Genomic DNA, 21,819 nt, shown 5'->3' on the forward strand with positions numbered 1-21,819 from the left:
CATCATTTATATCAGGTATAACTCCCCAGTGCAATCCCTCCCCCCTCCCCCCTCCCCATGATAAGCCCCAGTGTGTGATGTTCCCCTTCCCGAGTCCAAGTGATCTCATTGTTCAGTTCCCACCTATGAGTGAGAACATGCGGTGTTTGGTTTTCTCTTCTTGTGATAGTTTGCTAAGAATGATGGTTTCCAGCTGCATCCATGTCCCTACAAAGGACACAAACTCATCCTTTTTTATGGCTGCATAGTATTCCATGGTGTATATGTGCCACATTTTCTTAATCCAGTCTGTCACAGATGGACATTTGGGTTGATTCCAAGTCTTTGCTATTGTGAATAGTGCCGCAATAAACATACGTGTGCATGTGTCTTTGTAGTAGAATAATTTATAATCCTTTGGGTATATACCCAGTAGTGGGATGGCTGGGTCATATGGTACATCTAGTTCTAGATCCTTGAGGAATCGCCATACTGTTTTCCATAATGGTTGAACTAGTTTACAATCCCACCAACAGTGTAAAAGTGTTCCTATTTCTCCACATCCTCTCCAACACCTGTTGTTTCCTGATTTTTTAATGATGGCCATTCTAACTGGTGTGAGATGGTATCTCATTGTGGTTTTGATTTGCATTTCTCTGATGGCGAGTGATGATGAGCATTTTTTCATGTGTCTGTTGGCTGTATGAATGTCTTCTTTTGAGAAATGTCTGTTCATATCCTTTGCCCACTTTTTGATGGGGTTGTTTGTTTTTTTCTTGTATATTTGTTTGAGTTCTTTGTAGATTCTGGATATTAACCTGAGAGAAACAAGAAATGGGGAAAGGATTCCCTATTTAATAAATGGTGCTGGGAAAATTGGCTAGCCATAAGTAGAAAGCTGAAACTGGATCCTTTCCTTACTCCTTATACGAAGATTAATTCAAGATGGATTAGAGACTTAAATGTTAGACCTAATACCATAAAAACCCTAGAAGAAAATCTAGGTAGTACCATTCAGGACATAGGCATGGGCAAGGACTTCATGTCTAAAACACCAAAAGCAACGGCAGCAAAAGCCAAAATTGACAAATGGGATCTAATTAAACTAAAGAGCTTCTGCACAGCAAAAGAAACTACCATCAGAGTGAACAGGCAACCTACAGAATGGGAGAAAATTTTTGCAATCTACTCGTCTGACAAAGGGCATTTCTGTATATTTTTCTATTAGTTTAAAATGAAAACAATGATTGTAATTATTATAAAAATGGCATTACTAATTTTTATATTAATCAAATTGTAACAACCGCTGTTCTTTTTGAGAGCATACTAAGTGCCATGAGCCACGTGCTTTACATATATTTAATTGCTGAAAATTTAGTACTTTTGGAACTGTTTAAAACAAGTGCTACATTATAGGTCATACTATTTTAAATAGATGTATGATATAATAACCACTTGCTATGCTTATGTTCAAATTGTAAGAATGACACTCATTATTGATTTACACCAGTTAAAATTGCAGTCCAGACAATGTGACCCCATACTAACTGCTTACATGAGTCATTTGATTTAATCCTTGTATTATTCCTGGGGAGGGAGGTGTCATCACACTATTTGATAGGAGATGAACTGATTTTTACCAAGTAAGTTTCTAAGTTTGGGTGAAGAAATGTATAATAAGAATTTTATAGTTTTTCTCCTTGAAAATCTACCTGTCATGAAAATCTTAATTTTTTTCTTAAATTTACATTGGCAAATATTTTTGTGCTAAAAAACAATAGTGAGTCACTTTGGGGCCAATCAGAAGGAAGAAATGTTTGAGCCCTTTGTGGGAATTAATCTAGTCTGCCCATTTGCAATGGTTTTGCTTTATATAGAGATTCATCAACTCAACAAATATTTGTTCAGTACCTACAAGTGACAATTGGGGTTTCCTTTTTCTCTATCAGAGTTGACTTTATTTGAAATCAACCCACTTTCCAAAATTTCAAGCAATGAGAAGCCCAAAGCCTTCTCCATGTGTTCTGTGAATCCCTGGAAAAGCATCAGCTCATATAAAATCCCTTTCAGTTTATTGAAAAATCTTGCTGGCCCTCAAGTCTTTTTCTTCTGAATTGCATGATTGTCAACCTAAACTTTACCTCTTTATGAGAACTATGTAACTCCTTCCCATATTTCCACCAACAAAATAAAAACGTGCCAGCATTCTCATCTGTCACTCTGTGTGGACAATAGGTTTGAATCCAGACTTGAGACTGAAGGGATGAATGCATCATGCGAACACCACAAACTAAACATCAGGTAACTCCTGTCTATATTTTCAGCTACCAAACCACCAAAGATTTTACTCTGGCCCCTTCGCTGCATGCAGTACCTGGGTTCATGCCAGTTCAGAGGACTCTCTTATCTCTTACTTTCTCTGTAATTTCTATAGTTTACTCACTTTCCTAAGTTATTTAAATAAATGCCAAGTTCTTCTCACTTGGTAGTCTGGAGATACTAATCTTTTTTACTCCTCCTCTCAAACTCCAGGATAACACTCAAAGGCTTTCTGCAGGCCAAAATGCCTTCTCTATACAGAGATACACTTTCCTTAGGAGGCACTTCTCAGTGTGTGCATTTGTGTGTTATTATTATTTTTACTTCTTTGCCCTATTCTGTGTTGTAAATGCCCAAATGTCAAATTATGACAATATAGAAAACGCTAAGTCTTCCAAGGAGTGGTCACCCTTCCTTCGTATTGAACAGCTCAAGTTAATAAAAACTGAATCAAACAAGTTTGATTGTTATAGAATTATTTATATCAGGTTGAACTCTTTGTATTTGTAATTTCTATTCCTTGGTCATAGAAATTTCTCTAGGTCCATGCATCAAATGTCTGTTTCCAAATGTGATTTTCTCATTTGTTTGAACCATCTTTATGTGAACCTTCAAAATCCTAATTACTTGCCTTTAAACCTTTTTCCCTCTATGGTGCCATTAAAATATCAAGGCCAGAACAGAAAACAATGATCCATATTTAGTTTTATCCATGAAGGATAAGGGATGTAGGATTTCCCTATTTTGAAGTGCAACACTTCAAAGGAAGACATATACTGATTTCTTGTAACTACAAAGCAATTTATTGACAATGAAAATCCCTCATTGTTTCTCATGTATGTGTTACTAATCTATATCTCTTCCTCTGTGATATTTTAATTTCTAATTTTTACTTGTTTTTTCCACTATTTTCATCTGACCACCAGGTTTTCATGTAACCATATTGATATAAATTTGCATTCATGTTTTCTTTACTTTGTTTTCTCTAATCTCTCCAGGCAATTATTGGTATTATTGGTTGAACTAGCATTGTTTTGTATTTCTTCACTCCTGAACTCTGTACTATTTTGATATTTCTTATAACATGTCTTATAATATATGTGAAGCAGAAAATATTAACACATTTCTCAAAAAGTTAAAAATTAACACTTTTTATTTTTTGCCTGTTACTATCAGACATATGAACATACATACATAGTAAGTTCCTGAAATAGTCTATTTAGTGTTTTGTATATTATAATTTGAGACTATCAGAGAATATACTTATCCTCTAAAGCTTCAAAGAAATATGGTTATTTTCTCTTAAGAATAGGTTGTCCCATCCCCAAAGTACATTATGTATGTCAACCCCACTTTAAATTATGAGATAATATCTCCTGATATTCCCAAACAAGAATAATAAGAAAATGTTACCAATCACTTGAAATCATCATAGTTAGGAGAACAAAACCTCTGGCTATTTCAGAGGAAGAAACAAACATAATTTATATTAATCCTTCATTCACAGATTAATTCTTCAAAAACCACTTACTTAACACCTTCTTAATTTTAAGCTAAAAAATTAGTCACCAAAGGGCTGGATGGAAGGGAGTGGGCAAATAATCCACTAATGCTTTGAAAGGGGCCAACATTTAATGGGAAGAAAGGTCTGTAAATACCTGGTGTCCTGAGTGCTGAGTGATGACTTATATGCTAGGGTTGAGTAAAGCAAGAGCCTCCTGCTCGAGCATGCAGGAGTGAGCATCTGAAGAGAAGAGAATGGGCCTACTTGGGAAAGGTGTCTAATGTAATAGTCTTCGATGAAAACAGTGAGTATTTGGCCGGGGATGAGTATCTAGAATTGAGCATCTCAAAGTGATTGACCCATATCTTTGACCCCTTTGCAAAGTGATTGACTCTGGGCATCTTGCATAAGCTATCTTGCAACGGTCCCTTTAACACATTTGCCTCCTAACCAGAGAATGTCTTTTTAAATGGAAGGCCTTTTAGATCTGCTGAGCACTTTGATGGGTGGCTGCACATATTTGAGCCTGTAGCCTGTCAGGACAGCATGAGGCATGTTTAATTGCTCTTGAAACACTTTTCTGATTCCTCCACAGAAAGTGAGAAAAATCAGACTTTTTCTTCAGCTATGCAATATTCTATTAGTGATATGTAGAACAATTGACAGTGGGAAATTGAAAATCACAAGGAATGAGGGACTTACTGCAATGTGGGGTGATAATGCAAAGGAAACCAAAGAGATATGGCGACTCTCTATCTTTTAGCTTTAAACATTGAATGAATGCTAGTGCTCCAAGCAAAATTTACAAAGAAGGGAGGAACCATTTGAAAAGCAGTGAAGATAATGGATTTTGTCTAGAGAATTCCAGAATTTGAGCCATGTGGGGGAGTGTAATTGTGAATGCAAAAGACCTATTGGGATTTTTAAGAAGAACAAAGTAAAATAGGATGAGAAACAATATTAGAAAAGTAGAGGTACATTTAAAATATAAATAAATAAATAAATAAAAAGGTGGGGGTGTTTTGAAGGTCTGTCTCAGTTGTTTAATGCTTTGTACAAATCAGTCCACAATCTGAGTTCTCAAAACAGTTAACTATCATTCTATTACATCTTAAAGATTCTGTGTGTCAGGAATTTAAGAAAAGCTTATCTTGGTGGTTCTGGCTTGCTGTAGCTTGGACAGCTGTAACAAAGTACCATACATTGGGTAACTTAAACAACAGGCTTTTTTTTCTCTCATAGTTCTGGAGACTGGGAAGTTCAAGGTTAAACTGCTAGCAGATTTCATTCATGGTGAAGGCTCTCTTCCTGGCTAGTAGATCGCAATGCATGCTCACATGACTTACTCTTGTATGTGGAGAGATAGAGAGCTCTGGTCTCTCTTCCTTTTCTTCTAGGGAAACTAATCCCAAGACAAGACCACCTTTATGTCTTTATTTCAACTTAATTACCTCTCAAATACCTCAACTCCTAAATCCCAAAACACCGGGGGTTACGGCAACATGTAATGCAGCATGTTGATTCCTGAGGGAGGCACTAACATTCAGACCATAGCTTGGCCAAAGATGTATGATGCAGTTGGATCAAATGATGGCTGGAGCTGCAGCTGCTGAGAGATATCCTCACATATCTCTACCTTCATTTAATCTCAAGATTCTCCATTAAATCTCTTCCCTGGGCAAGTCTGGTCGTCTTTACTGCTTCAGAACAGTAGAGGGCTTATCTGGTGGCATAGGGTTCTGGTGCAAGTGTTCCAACCCATAAGCTGTATATTATTTTTTATGACCTAACCTCAGAAGTCATCCACTCTCACTACTGCAGGTTTCTATTGGTTATAAGCCTACCCAGATTAAAGTGAAAAGAATTAGATTCCACTTTTGACGGGAGAGTGGCAAAGTTCCTGGACAGCAAATAGAGTGAGAGAAACTATTGCTATCTTGGAAATAACGTTATGCAAAACATAAAAAAGTGATCCAATGTGTAATCATTGATGGAGATATAAAATACGGTGATTTCTAAAAATGTCATTAGATTTAGCCCTAGTGAGAAGCATTACAAAGTTGTGATAAAGGCAAAAGTAAGATTTCAATGATTTAAGAATTCAGTGGGAGGTGAGGAAATAGAGAAAAAGTATAACAATTCCATTCATAAATATTGAAGATAAAGAATAATAAGGTAGATTATCTAGAAGGTTAACCTTTACAACGATTGACCTTTAATAGTGATACTTGAACATGTTTGTATGCGGAAGGGAAATTATGACCCTTGGGTCAAATCTGGCCCATCACCTATTTTTATGAATCAAGCTTTATTGGAACATGGCCACACATTCGAACTTCAACAACCAAATTGGGTAGCTGTGACCAAAACTGTCTGACTCATCCCATCCAAAATACTGACTAGATATCTAGCACTTTACAGAATTTTTTTTTCTAAGCCCTGAACTAGAAGAGAAAATAGTAAAATATTACATTTAAAAAGATGGAAGCTACTAGGAGGAGTGAGATTCCTGGAGTTGAAAATTTGTAGAATCCTAATGTTAATTCAAATTGTACCAACACGGTGACTGGTATGTAAGAGTAGGCACTGAAACTACTTATTAAATAATAAATGTATGAATAAGAACAATAGCTTTACTAAAAATTTAATCACTCTTTAGAAGTAAAAGACAACACTCCTGATCCAGATTTTTTTATGGTCTAGAGAAAGATATTGTGTATAGAAGCAAGAGGATTGCTATGTTCAAATCCTTATTTGTAAAGTTGTGCAAGCAATTTTTTCATTTCAAGTGTGGATAAAGAATGTTGTTCAGTCTTATGATATATGCAACTTAAAGGCCACAATGAAATTAATTCGTTTTCCTTAAAATTACAAGAGTCAACTTTGGTTACCCAGTGGACTTCCTAGCTGCAATGAGTAGCCTGCTGTTATGTGGGACATCTAATCTGTAGTTCATCTTCCTGGGAACATACTTAAAGTGGTATTTTACCAAGATTCTTCATCTGTTATACTGGGAGTTTCCATCTTCATGATATGTTCTCAGAATTAAATTATATATTCTATAATTAGCCCAATAAATATTAGCATTGTTTCTGTTTTGTTGTTGTTGTTTGTTTCCTATATGTTGGGCGAAGGACAATTTGTTTTAGTTATAAGGAAAGAAGGATGCTAATGATATTTGGTAACAATGCTAAAGAATGCTAACCTCAGTCAGGCCAATATAACCAACAATTATGCTGATAGTAGCAACCTTGTTAAGAAAGACTATGTAGCACCAAAAATAATAAATTTCAAAATGACCTTTGTAAATAAAGATAAAACATACCCAGATTAACTTTGAGGAATATTTCCAAATCACCATATAAATTGGAATCTTTCCATAGACTAAAGATAGATGTTTTATAAACATTTGCATACTCCTGCAAATATGATAGCATATTTCTAAAATACAAATATATTAACAATTAAAAGTTATTTTTAGAAAACTTGAACAAGAATCTTGATATTAGAAAAATCCTAAGATAGGCTGGGCATGGCAGCCCATGCCTGTAATCCAGCAATTTGGGAGACTGAGGTGGGTGTATCATGAGGTCAGGAGTTCAAGACCAGTCTGGCCAACATGGTGAAACCCATCTCTACCAAAAATACAAAAATTAGCCAGGCATGGGCATGGTGGAGCACGCCTGTAGTTTCAGCTACTCGGGAGACTGAGACAGGAGAATTGCTTGAACCGGGAGGCAGAGCCGAGATCACACCACTGTACTCCAGCCTGGGCAATAGAGCAAGACTCCTTATAAAGAAAAGAAAAGAAAAATCATAAGATATTATTAAGGTGAAGACTCCTTTTTGAGAAAATGAAATTTAACATAGACTAGGTTGTTTTGTAAAAATATAAGATAGTTATCTTACCAAAAGACATTTTTCTTAATTAATTCTATATCTATTTAATCTGAGTTTATAACTTCTTTTTTGAAGTATTTGAAACCCTGACAATATTTGAGATGATCGATAATTTATAATTTTTTCTGTATTTATGAGAGCAAAATAGAAAGTTATAGTTAGGGAAGAAAGAAGTAAACAAATTGAGTTTGAGTGTTTTTTATATGTTTGTGTGTTTGCTTGCGACTGAGTCTCACTTTCTCACCCAGACTGGAGTACAGTGGCATGATCTCTGTTCACAGCAAACTCCGCCTCCTGCGTCAGCCTCTCTAGTGGCTGGGATAACAGGTGCCCGCCATCACACCCAGCTAATTTTTGTATTTTTAGTAGAGACAAGGTTTTACCATGTTGGCCATGCTGGTCTCAAACTTGTGACCCCAAGCGATCTCCCCATGTTGGTCTCCCAAAGTGCTGTTATTACAGGCGTGAGCCAATGCACCCAGCTGAGTGGTTTTGTGGGGTTTTTTTTAATGAAACCAAAAAACAACACAAAGCAAAACAAAAAACAAGCAAACAAACAAAACCACACACATTTCTGGGGTCTGTGTGTTTGTATATTTTTTTTTTCACATTTTGCTAGCAAATCTTTGGCAAACATACCTGCTATTACTATTGTGTGATGTTTCTTGAATATTTGAACACTCAAACTCAATTTGTTTACTTTTTTCTTCTCCAAGTATAATTTTATATTTAGGTCTCATAAATGCTGAAAAAATAACAAATTATTTATCTCCTCAAATATTGTCAGAGTTTCAAATACTTTAAAAAAGAATTTATAAACTCAGATTAAAGAGATACAGAAGTAACTAAGGAAAAGAATATTTTAAAAACTCTCATTTAACTCCACTGACTTATAGACCTACACATTTTTTTGCCCTTAAAAACATACTGACCAAATTAGTAAGTGAAAACAAGTAGAAATTTATGATTCCTTTAAATTCTCATCTTTGGTGACTTAAAATATAGTCGTATGTGTACAAGGAGTAGGATTCTGAGAAAGAAATAATAACTAGTCTTTTAATGTAATAGCCAACTCAGAGGGACTCCAGTTGAGTAACAGAAATCAGTTGTAAAGTTGAGTTATTATTCAACTCCAGTTGAGTAACAGAGATCAGCTGTAGGTGTACCAAGCCAGGGAAGTGTCTCTCTCTGTTTTTATTAACAGCAAGTGGGTGTGTGTCATAAAATGTGGAAGAGAAGTCACAACCTTAACTTGCAATAATTAGGCTAATGTTTTTTCCCGGTAAGACTAGAAGGTGCTGGAAAGGGAGACACTTTAGATGTTCCCTTTGAAGAAGTAAAAACGTGGTCAGTGGATTTTGACACCTCTAAAAGTCAGGAGCTGATTAAACACCAAAGATCACCTCTGAGCAAGTTTCCTTCTAACCCAAATCTCTTAAGTGAAGGAAAATTAAAGATTTATCTTTAAAGGATACAAAGAAAAAAACAGGATCCTATTAAAAATAACATTTTAGATAATATTTATCTCATAGAAAATAAAATAACATTTAAGATAATAGTGATCTCATAGCTGAAGTTTCATATCAGAAAGAGATTTACATTTACTCCTGATGTTTCCTTCATTCATCTATTTATTCTTTTAGCACATTTTTATTGAGACATCTATTAGTTTGAATTGCTGCTATAATGAATTGCCAGAAACTTTGGGTCTTAAGACTTGTTACTGGGTCTTAAAACTTAAAATTCTTATCTCATAATCCCAGCATGGATGTCACTGGACTAAAATCAAGGAGTGTGCAGGTTGCATTCAACTCTGGAGTCTCTTGGTTCCTTACACATTCAGATTTTTGGTAGAATTCACTTCCTTGCAGTTGCAGGCCTGGAGATCCAGGCTCTTTTCTGTCTGTCAGCTGAGAGCAGTTCTCATCTCCTAGGGACTTCCCAAATGTCTTCTCCATGGCCCCCTTCCTTATTTACAAAGCCAACAATGGCACGTCTGGTTTCTTCATGTTGTGAATTTCTCCTCTCTCTTCTGTTGTCTCCTATCTTCCTCCTTGATATAGTTTGGAGATGTGTCTCCTCCAAATTCAGTGTTGAAATGTGAACCCTGGTGTTGAAGCTGGGGGCTTCTGGGAGATGTTAGATCAAGGTGGAGGGTCCCTCATGAATGGCTTAGCACCATCCCCTGGCTGATGAGTTCTCATTCTATTATTGGTTCATGGGAGAGCTGGCTGTATAAAGGAAATTGGCACCCCCTCCCACCTCCTCTTTCTCTAGCTCCCTCTCTTGCCATGTGATACACCCGCTCCTGCTTCGATTTCTGCCATGATTGGAAGCTGCTTGAGGTTTTCATCATAATCAGATGCGGGCACCATGCTTGTATATCCTTCAGAACCACTAGTCAAAATAAACTTTTTTTTTTTTAATAAATTACCCAGCTTAGAAATTTATTTATAGCAACACGAAATGGACTAAAACAGCATGCAAAGCTGGTGGGCTCTAAGTGGCTAAAGATCTCTACATTTATTAAATCTAAACCAAATTATCCTTGTGTTTCTTATTGGGGCTCTAACTAGTAGTATTTATGATGACACGTTCTTCTGTTAAAACTTCAATCTCTGAGTATGTGGCACCCTTATGCTCCCTAGATGTTTCTTTGTTGGACAACGTTAATGTTACCAAGAAGTATTGATTGAATTAAATTTAAAATTCAGATATAGAGAATAAAAGTTCTATGGGCTATTTTATTACTTGAAAATATCTTTCACTTTCATTTATTATTTTTAACCTCTAGGTCCTTGTATTACTAAAATTCTATAACTTGATCTCTAAGATGTAAACTGGCTTTAAAGTCATAACTCTGTTTCTAAATTGTTTCTTCATCTGGTAGGACTCTTGTTCATTAAGTTATATTTTCATTATAATATTAACATACATTAACAATTTCTAAAATATGCCCAGTATTGGTTTTGTTATAGTTGCAGTAATGTAGCAGTTAACCATTACCTTTTGAATACACATTAACAATAGCCAGATCCTTTTAAACTCAATAATATGTAGTGTTTGGTCTTTAAACGTGACAAGTAGGATAAATCTCAAAATTGAACACACTGTCGTATATGAGAGAGTTTTTGTTTTCCAAATATATGAGTTAGTTAATGGATTCTAAATGTGCACTTTAAACAGATGTACAGTCTGTACATTTCAAAGATTTTAGATACATCAGAAAATTTCAATATTGAAGATCCACTCAAAAAGGTCACTGATATTTTCACTTCATCTCTTGCATATGTTAAAAAATATTTATATAACTACTTTTCTTTGAAAAGAAGTTTATCACGTGGTAAATATGCTAGAGTGGAATAAATATGCACATTTTTATGTGTCCCCATAGATCCTACTAGACTTCTAGAGCTCTCTATCCCCACTGCTACTGCCTTGAATTAAAACAACCTCAGCTATCTCCTGAATTACTATATCGGTTTATTTCAGTACTTGTCATGTCTAATTCAATCTTGCCTCATGACCCTTCCTTCTTTACTCAGCAGTGAAATAATACTTCAAAGAACAGAGTTAATCTTCTCACTTTCTTGCTTAAAAAAATGCCTTCTGTAATGTTTCCCTATGGGCTCAAGATAACATCCAAACTCTTTAATTTTAAATATAATATTCTCTGTTATTTTGGCCATGCTTTCCTCTATAACCTACTGTAGTAAATCTTTCTAAGAGTATCTCTTGGTGTTCCACACATATTGAAGTCTTTGTAGTTCTCCTAGAGCAATAGCTGGTAGATATTTTGATCCCATTACCTGGAAAATAAACAAAACTTAGAAGACACACAGACACCTGATCTTCCAAACTGTATTTTACCAAGTGAGAACTATTTGTATATATAGAATGTGTAAATATGAAATAATAAAATTTAAAACTGAAAATGTTATGCAAACACAAACATTTATAAAGCCACATATAAAAGTTGATTAAATACTTTCATTGTCATATTTCAAAGTGAACCTACATAAACTGTAGCATAGATTTAGAGCAAGTTATGAATCTATATTTGAGAATCACTCTAAGTATTTTACATAAACTGTTTCTTTTGCCTGATGTTACTTTTTCTTCAAATTGCCACCATTATCACAGGCAGCAATGAGACATCTTTTCTTTACATTTGACCACTAGGTCTTGGTATAGATTCTATTCCTTTACTAAGTTTTGCCTAAACTCTCCAAATGTGAATGGATTATCACCCTATATGTTCCATCCTATTCAATCCCACACCGCTGTGAATCGAACACATTGTATTTGCCAATTTCTCTCTTTCACCAGTACACTTAAGATTTTCAAGATCAAAACATTAGACTTCATCACTCTTAGCTACTTGTGTGTACCTTGCCCAGATCCAGGCACCATGGAGCAAAAATAAGGATTGGATAGAACAATGACTACATCACAACTTTAACTGACAAGTAAAGTTTAGCAGTAGTTGAGTAGAAGGCAGATTTGTCGAACCCACTTCAGCATTCCTCAGCCACAAATAGAGATTATTACTTGTTTTTCCTGCTTCGATTCTTAGATTCACTGTACAAGCATCAGTTATGCTTTTTATGGCACATGTGGAAAGAACAACTTCTAACTGTGAGATGAGCATTATTAAAATAAACAAACCAATAACTAATTTACCTTACTGTCATAAAAGTTGATGGCTGTACCTTAAAAAAACTAAACAATACATTTGTGTGTGTGTATACACACAATGTACACACACACACACACACACACCCCAAAACGTAATCTCTATTACCTGACAATCCATACAGTCATTTACTTCCTTACTAAGTACCCAGGAACGTATTTTATGTACACATATACACACACAATAAAATGTCAGTATTGCAATTGGCAGACTTATCTTGAATAAATAAAATTACTTTGGAAAGATGAGTAATGACTATGTAGATGACCTCTTTTTGACGTGTCCAATATACCTGTCTTTAAAATAATTTATTAATATTTATATTATAAAATATTTTAACATAAATATCTTTCACATGAAGCTGGCTATTATCAGAAATAGTAGTTAATATGGTAATATAGATCATTAGTTGGTGACCTAATTTAAAAGAAAAAACTAATGGCCCTATATAGTATGAACATATTTTGTTTTATTTTTGTCTTAAAGTATGCATTAAATTAGCATTATATACTTTCTACTTACTGAATATAAATCTGTTTTGCAATATCAACATATTCAAATATATATAAGATTTATTACCTAAATTCAAACTGCGAGCTTTTTTCTTATTTTGTATTTTAGATCTGTAAAGAGATGAAATTGAATGTAGGTACTAATAAAAGCATCTGGGATTCTATGACAAAAAGTGTTAATCAACTAAGTAAACTAAACATGAGGTTACATACTGAAATCTTACTGACTCTGCTTCACTCTTCCTATTCATCTAGGAATAAGTTTAGTGAATCTTTGTAGCAGGCATTATCATATTTTACCTGGAAAATTTGCCCAAATTGTCTTCTCATTATTTAAACCTAACATGTTAACTAGCACGTTCTAATATTAACCTAAGAAGGCTATCAAAATTTAAACCAGTTTCATGGTTGTCAGTGAAACTTTTTACATATAGTTTGATTATTTTATTTTATTTTATTTATTTTTTTGATGGAGTCTCACTCTGTCGCCCAGGCTGGAGTTCACTGGTGCAATATCGACTCACTGCAATCTCTGCCTCCTGGATTCAAATGATTCTCCTGTCTCAGGCTCCCAAGCAGCTGTGATTACAGGCGCCTGCCACCATGCCCAGCTAATTTTTGTATTTTTAGTAGAGACAGGGTTTCACAATATTGGCCAGGCTGGTCTTGAATTCCTGACCTCATGATCCGCCCACCTTGGCCTCCCAAAGTGCTGGGATTACAGGCATGAGCACGGTGCCTGGTCAGTTTGATTCTTTCAATATCTTGGGTTTCAGTTTTGTTTTCAACATTCTAGACTATATTGCTTGTCATTTTATATATCATTTTTTTCCCTATAGCAGTTATTTTAAATCTCACTTTCTAACATAAATTGAATCAGTAAATATAAATTTATGTTCCTTAAATAAATGCAATTTTAAAGCATGGTGATTTTTTTCACTTTTGGTAAATTTGTTTTCTGTTTTAGTTTTCTGATTTTTCACTAGAGCCGTCTCTGTATTTTGATAGAGAGCTTGTGTGGGAATACCAGAGACTCCATCTTCCATCAAACACAAGCAAATAATGTCATAACACCTAGCCATCAAGGACTATCACTTGTCTTCTAGTGGTTTATCAATTTCTATTTCCCAATAAGAGAAAAATATTGTATTTGCAAGAAGAGGGAAAATTTAAAACAACTAAATTTTTTTTTCAGTATGCATGGTTGAAAGGCCTGTGGCAAATCTCTATCTTGTACTGTGTGTATATATGCATATGTGTGTGTGTGTGTGTGTGTGTGTGTATGTGATATGGTTTCACTCTGTGTCCCTACCCAAATCTTACCTCGAATTATAATCCCCACATGTACAGGGAGGGATGTGATGGGAGGTGATTGGATCATGGGAGTGGTTTCTCCCATGTTGTTCTTGTGATAGTGAGTGAGTTGTCATGAGAACTGATGGTTTGAAAAGTGTGACACTTTCCTTCTCTCACTCTCTCTTGCTGCCACATAAGATGTGCTTCACTTCCCCTTCACCTTCCACCATAATTGCAAATTTCCTGAGGCCTCACATCCATGCAGAACTTTGAGTCAGTTAAACCTCCTTTCTTTATAAATTAACCAGTCTCAGGTAGTTTTTTTTAACAGTAGTGTGAAAGCAGACTAATACAGAGAATTGGTACTGGAAGAGTGGGGTCCAGCTATAAAGATAACCTGAAAATGTGGAAATGAGTTTGGAACTGGGTAACAGAGTTGCGATAGTTTGAAGGCTCAGAAGAAGACAGCAAGTTGAGGAAAATTTGGAACTTCCTAGAGATTTGTTGAATGGTTTTGGCCAAAATACTTATAGTGACATGGAAAAGGAAGTTCAGGCTGAAGTGGTCTCAGATGGAGATTAGGACCTTATTGGGAACCAGAGTAAAGGTCACTCATTCTATGCAAAGAGACTGGCAGCATTTTGCCCCCACCCTAGAGATCTGTGGAACTTTGAACTTGAGAGAGGTGATGTAGGGTGTCTGGTGGAAGAAATTTCTAAGCAGAAAAGCATTGAAGATATGACCTGGCTGATTCTGAAAATGTTCAGTGACATGCATTCACAAAGAGATGGTTTGAAATTGGAATTTACATTTAAAAGGGAAGCAGAGCATAAAGGTTTGGAAAACTGGCAGCCTGATTATGGATTAGAAAGGAAAAACCCATTTTCTGTGGAATTATTCAAGCCAGCTGCAGAAATTTGCTTAAGTAATGAGGAGCTGAATGTTAATATCCAAGACAATGGGGAATGTCTCCAGAGCATGTCAGAGATCTTAGTAGCAGCCCCTCTCATCACAGTCCTGGAGGTCTAGGAGGGAAAAATGGTTTTATGGGTCAGGCCCAGAATCCCCCTGCTCTGTGAAGCGTTGGAACTTAGTGCACTGCATCCCAGCTGCTCTAGCTCCAGCAGTGGCTAAAACGGGAGAAGGTATAGTTCGGTCTATTGCTTCAGACCCAACCCTGGTGGCTTCCGTGTGGTGTTGGGCTTGCAGGTGTACAGAGACATGAGTTGAGCTTTGGGAACCTTAGCCTAGATTTCAGAGGATGTAAGGACATGCCTGGGTGTTTAGGCAGAAGTCCTCTGCAGGGGCAGAGCCCTCATGGAGAACTTCTGCTAGGGCAACGCAGAGGGAAAATGTGGGGTTGGAGCCCCACACAGAGTCCCCACTGGGTCATTGCCTAGTGGAACTGTGAGAAGAGGCCCAGCATCCTCCAGACCCCAGAAATGTATATCCAATAACAACTTGCACCATGCACCTGGAAATTCACAGGTACCCAATGCCAGCTCCTGAAAGCAGCAGCGGAGGCTGTACCCTGACTAGCTGTAAGGGCATAATTGCTAAAGGCCTTGGGAACCCACCCCTTGCATCAGCAATCCCTGGATGTGAGCCATGGAATCAAAGGGGAATATTTTGAGCTTTAAGATTTAATGACTGCCTGGCCAGGTTTTAGACTTGCATGGGTCCTATAGCCCCTTTTCTCTGGCCAATTTCTTTCATTTGGAACAGGAGCATTTATCCAATGTCTTTACCACCATTGTATCTTGGAAGTAATTGACTTGCTTTTTGCTTAACAAGCTCATATGCAGAAGGAACTTGCCTTGACTCAGATGAAACTTTGGACTTGAACTTTCGAGTTAATGCTGGAATGAATTAAATCTTTGGGGGACTGTTGGGAAGGCATGATTGGCTTCAAAATTTGAAAAGGGCATGAGATTTGGGAGGGGCAAAGAGAATAATGATGTGGTTTGCCTCTGTGTCCCCACCCAAATCTCATCTTGGGTTGTAATCCCCACACATCAAGGGAGGGATCTGGTGGGATGTGATTGGATTATGGGAGTGGTTTTCCCCATGCTTTTCTCATGATAGTGAGTGAATTCTAATGAGAGCTCATGGTTTTAACAGTGTGGCACTTTTCCTCTCTTGCTCTCTCTCTCCTCTGCCATGTAAGATGTGCCTCGCTTCCCCTTTTCCTTCCACTATGATTGTTAGTTTCCCGATGCCTCTCCAGCCATATGGAACTATGAGTCAATTAAATATCCTTTCTTTATAAATGGCTTAGTCTCAGGTAGTATCTTTATAGCAGTGTGAGAACAGACTAATACAATATGTATACATACATATGTGTGTACATTATATATTACACATACATACATATGTACACGTATGTATGTGTTTAAGTGTGCTTTTTTTAACTCATGGCTTGATTTTCATTTGAATTCTAGCTTCCCCTATTAACCCACCTACATGCAATCTTCCCTATTTGTAAGGCATGCTTGTGAATATTTCTCCAATTTGTAATGTCTCTTTAAATTTTGTAAATTTCTCTGTCTGTAATATGTTTGGCCACAATCAAATCTGGCAGGACAAAGAGGGAAATAGATCCAGCAATAAACCTAATCACCAACATACTGAAAATTTTGCACATGGTTAATCTTGATCACTCAGAATCAAGTATTAATGGACATTTGCTGGAAAATTCAACAACTCATTACATAGACAGTTGAAAGAAAATAAATATGTGTTCTATATTCCTTGAAGATTTACAGAAAATAGTGAAACAAAATTAAATTTGACTTCCACATTTCAAAAATAGTTTCCTCAGAAAAATTCTGATACAATCAGTTTCTACCTTCTACTTTTTGTATTTGTTTAGCCAGAATACACATAGAATCATGGCAAATATTTAAGTGTACAATTGTATTGACCTATACACAATGAGCTGAATTTAGTTATTTAATTTTTAAGGGTGGAGAGATCAAAATAATCAGCAAGTAAACGTTGTGGAAGGTTTTTTATTTTAAATGCATCTTCTTTTAAGTACACTTTTGCTCATATTTAGTAGTGACAAAGAGAAAGTCATACGAAATAGGAATTGTGGTGAGGGCAAAGTATGAATCCTACATCTCCAGGCCACTTTATGCAACTTCTATTCTACTTAAAAGCAATACAAAATCTTTCTATTCTGGCTAATCTCAGAAATATACCATGCCAAAGGCATAAAAATATTCCAAATCAGCAGCTTTAAATCCATGACTGCAGAGAAGGTGTGGCAAAATAAAGAAAACACTAAAGTATGTATGCTAAAATAACTTATAGCTTAACACAAAATGTGTTTTCATCAATATAAATATTGTCACATAACTGATATAAAACAAAAACAATGACATAGAATTGAGAAACTGCTGTGATAATTATGAGAAAAAAATAGAAAAAATATAAAATTTAAACTTCTAACAATAGTGTAAAATATAAGATAAATTTTTAATCATTTAACTATTTTACCTGCTACTCTGATATTTAATTATTAAATAGCAGTGTAACTTGGTTTTGATGTACATTTAACCAGATATTTATCAACATGATATATGTATACATTGTTGTTCCCACAATAAATTGTACCATATTTTGTGCAATTATTTTAAATTATCAAAAGACGTTAAGCCATTTATTAAAACAATTTAAAAATGTTTACCAGCAAAGCAATCTTGATTTTCATGCCTTATTTAGCCATGAAAGGTCAAACAAAAAGTTAAATTATCTTTGAGAAAGTAACTATTTACCAAAAGAGTTTCAATGCTACAAATGTTTTATTGGAATGTGAAATTTGTTTAAAATAAAACAATAAAATTGTAGATTGTCTTAACAGATATTAAAATAGACTATAAGTTTACAGTAATAAAAATATTGTAGAATTGGTACAATAATGTATACATAAATCCATGGACAAATAAAAGACTCTGAACCACAGCCATGTAAATATGGAATTAGAATATAATATGGGAGGTGTCATAAATCAATGAGGACAGAATATGTTATATTGTAAAATGATGTAGAGAAAAACGTCTTTTGTATGGAAAATAATAAAGTTGTCCTTTTATCCTATAACATATATAAAGTTGAAATCTAGTTGCATTAAAAATTTGTATAGAAATGCAACTATAATTCTTTGTAGCATGTGTGTGTATATATGTATGTATGTATATCCATATGCATATATAGCATATGTATGCATACACACAATATATATAGACACAATATAACATTGTGTGTATACATATGTGTATACCCTATGTGTATATGTATACACACACATTGCTAGGTATGTATATACTATAATGCTAATAGAAACCCTTACCACAAGACCATGATGGCGATATTTAATAATTACTGCCCCAATTTCTTCCTATCTCTCATATAATAATAATAATTATGACAATAATTGCTATTTATTTAGCAATTACTGTTTACGCCTCCTCCTCTTTCTACTGATAATAATAACAATAATTGATGTTATTTAACATTTACTATTTACTTAGCATTTGCTAAATTCTTTAGCACCACCAGTGCAGTAGATACTATGTAAAAACTGAATTCTCATGGTGAACACAGTGATACAATGTCTCTAGTGAAAATATGAAAATTAGCTGGGCGTGGTTTCGCAAGCCTGTCATCCCAGCTACTTGGAAGGCTTAGTCAGGAGAATCCCTTAAACCTGGGAGGTGGAGGTTGCAGTGAGCCCAGATCATGCCACTACACTCCAGCCTGGGTGACAGAGAGAGACTCCGTTTCAAAAACCAAAAAAAAAAAAAAAAAAAAAACCAACAACAACAAACCTGAACTTTGAGATAGTCATTAGCCTGTTCAGGGATGTAAAGCAGGTGAATATTAAACCTTGGAGTTGAAACTAAAATATCGACTCTGTACTTCATCACTCCACACAATTACCTCTCACATGATTCTGATTCTTCTATACGGTGCAGTATAGCAGCACTCTGCTGATTTCTTTATAATGCTAATTTCCCTTAAAAGCTAATCCAAGGAGGTGCTGCTTAAATTTTTTGTTTCATTTATGGTATATTACTTATTTTATTTAGAGAGACATATTTTTCAGAATATTGAAAAGACGAGTAATCATTTCATTTTTATCCCGATTAACTAAATACCTCCCTTCCAATTAGAACCATATTGTAGCACCTGTGTGGGTTATATACATCCTAATTTTCTTCACTGTAAGTTTATTTTTAATATTTTATCTAGGGTTTTAATTATTTTGAAAGTAATTTTGTGTGCATTTTTGTAAATTTCCTCAACTTCATTATATAAAAGGTAAACCTCTAAATACATTTATTTAAAGACTACCATTTATCTCATCATTACCTGCTATTCTTACTTTATCAATTAATCTGTTTTACTAACAGATCTTCAATAGTTTTAATTACATAATTTAATGCCTAAAGCATTTAGTATAAAATTATTGTAGACTGTGTCTGAAACAAACAAAAAAGCTTTCTAAGTAGGCAGAGACATTTTTAAGAGGAAGACCAAAAGCTCTTTAGTCCCAAATGAAACTCACAGCCACGATAGTTTTATTACTCCCACACTACTGTTGAAATATTCTCCATAAATTTTATAAAGTTTCTACTTTATTCTGACCTCAAATAGATGTTCATTCCTGCTTTTTCACTTCTTTCAGGAGGATGATATTTAATCTGATAGATTATAATGTGACAATTACCAAATAGCACATAGCCCTACTCCATATGGCCATAATGTGAAATCAAGAGAGTGAGAATAAGACTTCCCCAGTCACCACTAATGTCTTTACTGATTGACAAGTTTCCCTAAGGAGTGTCCAATGGGCAATATACTTAGATGGTCAAGTGGCATATTCTCCAGCAAGTGGTTTCATTGGCATGCATTTGATAAAGGTCATCAGCCCTAATATGGGAAGTATCTTCAGATGGAACGTAGCCCTAAAGTTTTGCCAAATGAATTGACAATCTAGTTTCTGCTAGAGGCAATCCTGGAGTTGATTCTTACTGGTGATCCTAAATATTCATAGTTGACATCTGATGCTGTGTTCCCAATGACAACATTGAAGGTGTGCTCCCAACATGTCAGATTCGGCATAACTGTAACCCACTTTCAGGCATTTTCACCTGTTCTTTATAGTCACTCAAAAAATTATGTCACTTCAAAATGGGATCACTGTATTTGGACAAAAGTACCAAACATGTTTGGCTATCACAGAATTTTATGACATCATATATAGACATATACATATGTCTTAAAACTGTGACTGGTGCATGATATTTAGCTATCATTATTGTTTTCATTGTTATAAGTATCACAGCAGTTCTTTTTCAGTTCATGTTGACATACGGTTATGATTTCCAAGTTCTCCAAGATTATTGTGCAATTCATTTCTGTGTTATAAAACTAAATTTCTTTAAAAATTTACTACTACCTGAATTTGTTAAGTCTGTTTGATATTACTATTTTTAATTAGGCAAATTTGTAGGGTAAGTACAATGAGGCTTAAATGTCTGTACTGCTAGAAGACCCAAGTCTCTCTACTTTCTTGGAAGAGAAATATTAAGGTATTTGTAGCCTCTCTAAGAAGTCCACCATGTAATAAAATCAAAACAATTGAGACAACAAAGATTTAGGTAAATTTTTACACTATGTAAGTATTAGCATAAACTAGTTCAGACACTAAAAGTCAGACATAAAACGTTTAGGCAGTTTATTAGGTTTAATAAAAATACATATTTGGACAGTTTAGACATCTGAATTCATGTATGAGTTAGATCTCCAATATAGAGATTTTCAAACTAGACTCAGCCTTCCATCCACAGTATATTACTTCATGATTGTGTTTATTATTTTCCAGCGAGTGTGTGTGTGTGTATGGTGGTGGTGGAGATGGGTAAAATATGCATTATGCAGTTTTTAAAAACTATCTTACCTAACATAAATTTTTAATTTAGACACCAACAAACTCACTTTGTTTTCTAGACTTTTTAAAAATGTAATTTTACCTCTTTCTCAAATGTTCAAAAAGCTCTAACTATCAACTTCCATTACCTCCAAATATTAACAACCCATTTCTTATTGTTTTACTATGGAAAATATATTGCATAAGGTCTTCTGATTTCTAGTTTCACCATATAAAGCTCTGTTTGTAACTCTGCAAGAAACAGTATCAATGGCATTTTAACTACTGAAAGCTAACATGAATTCTGCATAAGTATAACCAGTAATCTTGTGGCTGAAATATTGCTAGAGCAGAAGCTATAGAGGTTCAAAATAAAGGAAAATATTTTCTCTGTAGTTTCTTCCAGACGATGATTTATTTCAAATGGGAATGGGCAAGAAGAAAAGTCCAGAATCAGATGGATTCTCAGCCAAATTCTACCAGAGGTACAAGGAGGAGTTGGTACCATTCCTTCTGAAACTATTCCAATCAATAGAAAAAGGGAATCCTCCCTAACTCATTTTACGAGGCCAACATCATCCTGATACCAAAGCCTGACAGAGATACAACAAAAAAAGAGAATTTTAGACCAATATCCCTGATGAACATCGATGCAAAAATCCTCAATAAAATACTG

The 21,819-nt window shown here is 35.1% G+C and overlaps 1 long non-coding RNA gene across 1 annotated transcript in view; it reads left to right on the forward strand.

Moving 5' to 3' along the window:
- The first annotated feature begins 3,355 nt into the window (after positions 1-3,355).
- The window catches only part of LOC105505591, a 24,699-nt gene continuing 6,235 nt past the window's right edge, over positions 3,356-21,819 (forward strand). Inside the window, exons 1-2 of the long non-coding RNA XR_001000777.1 lie at positions 3,356-4,959; positions 8,911-8,913. This is a non-coding gene — a long non-coding RNA (uncharacterized LOC105505591). The remainder of the gene's footprint in view (positions 4,960-8,910; positions 8,914-21,819) is intronic.

The sequence above is a fragment of the Colobus angolensis genome, unplaced genomic scaffold (genome assembly GCF_000951035.1).
Source record: "Colobus angolensis palliatus isolate OR3802 unplaced genomic scaffold, Cang.pa_1.0 Scaffold127, whole genome shotgun sequence".
NCBI classification, from domain to species: Eukaryota; Metazoa; Chordata; class Mammalia; order Primates; family Cercopithecidae; genus Colobus; species Colobus angolensis.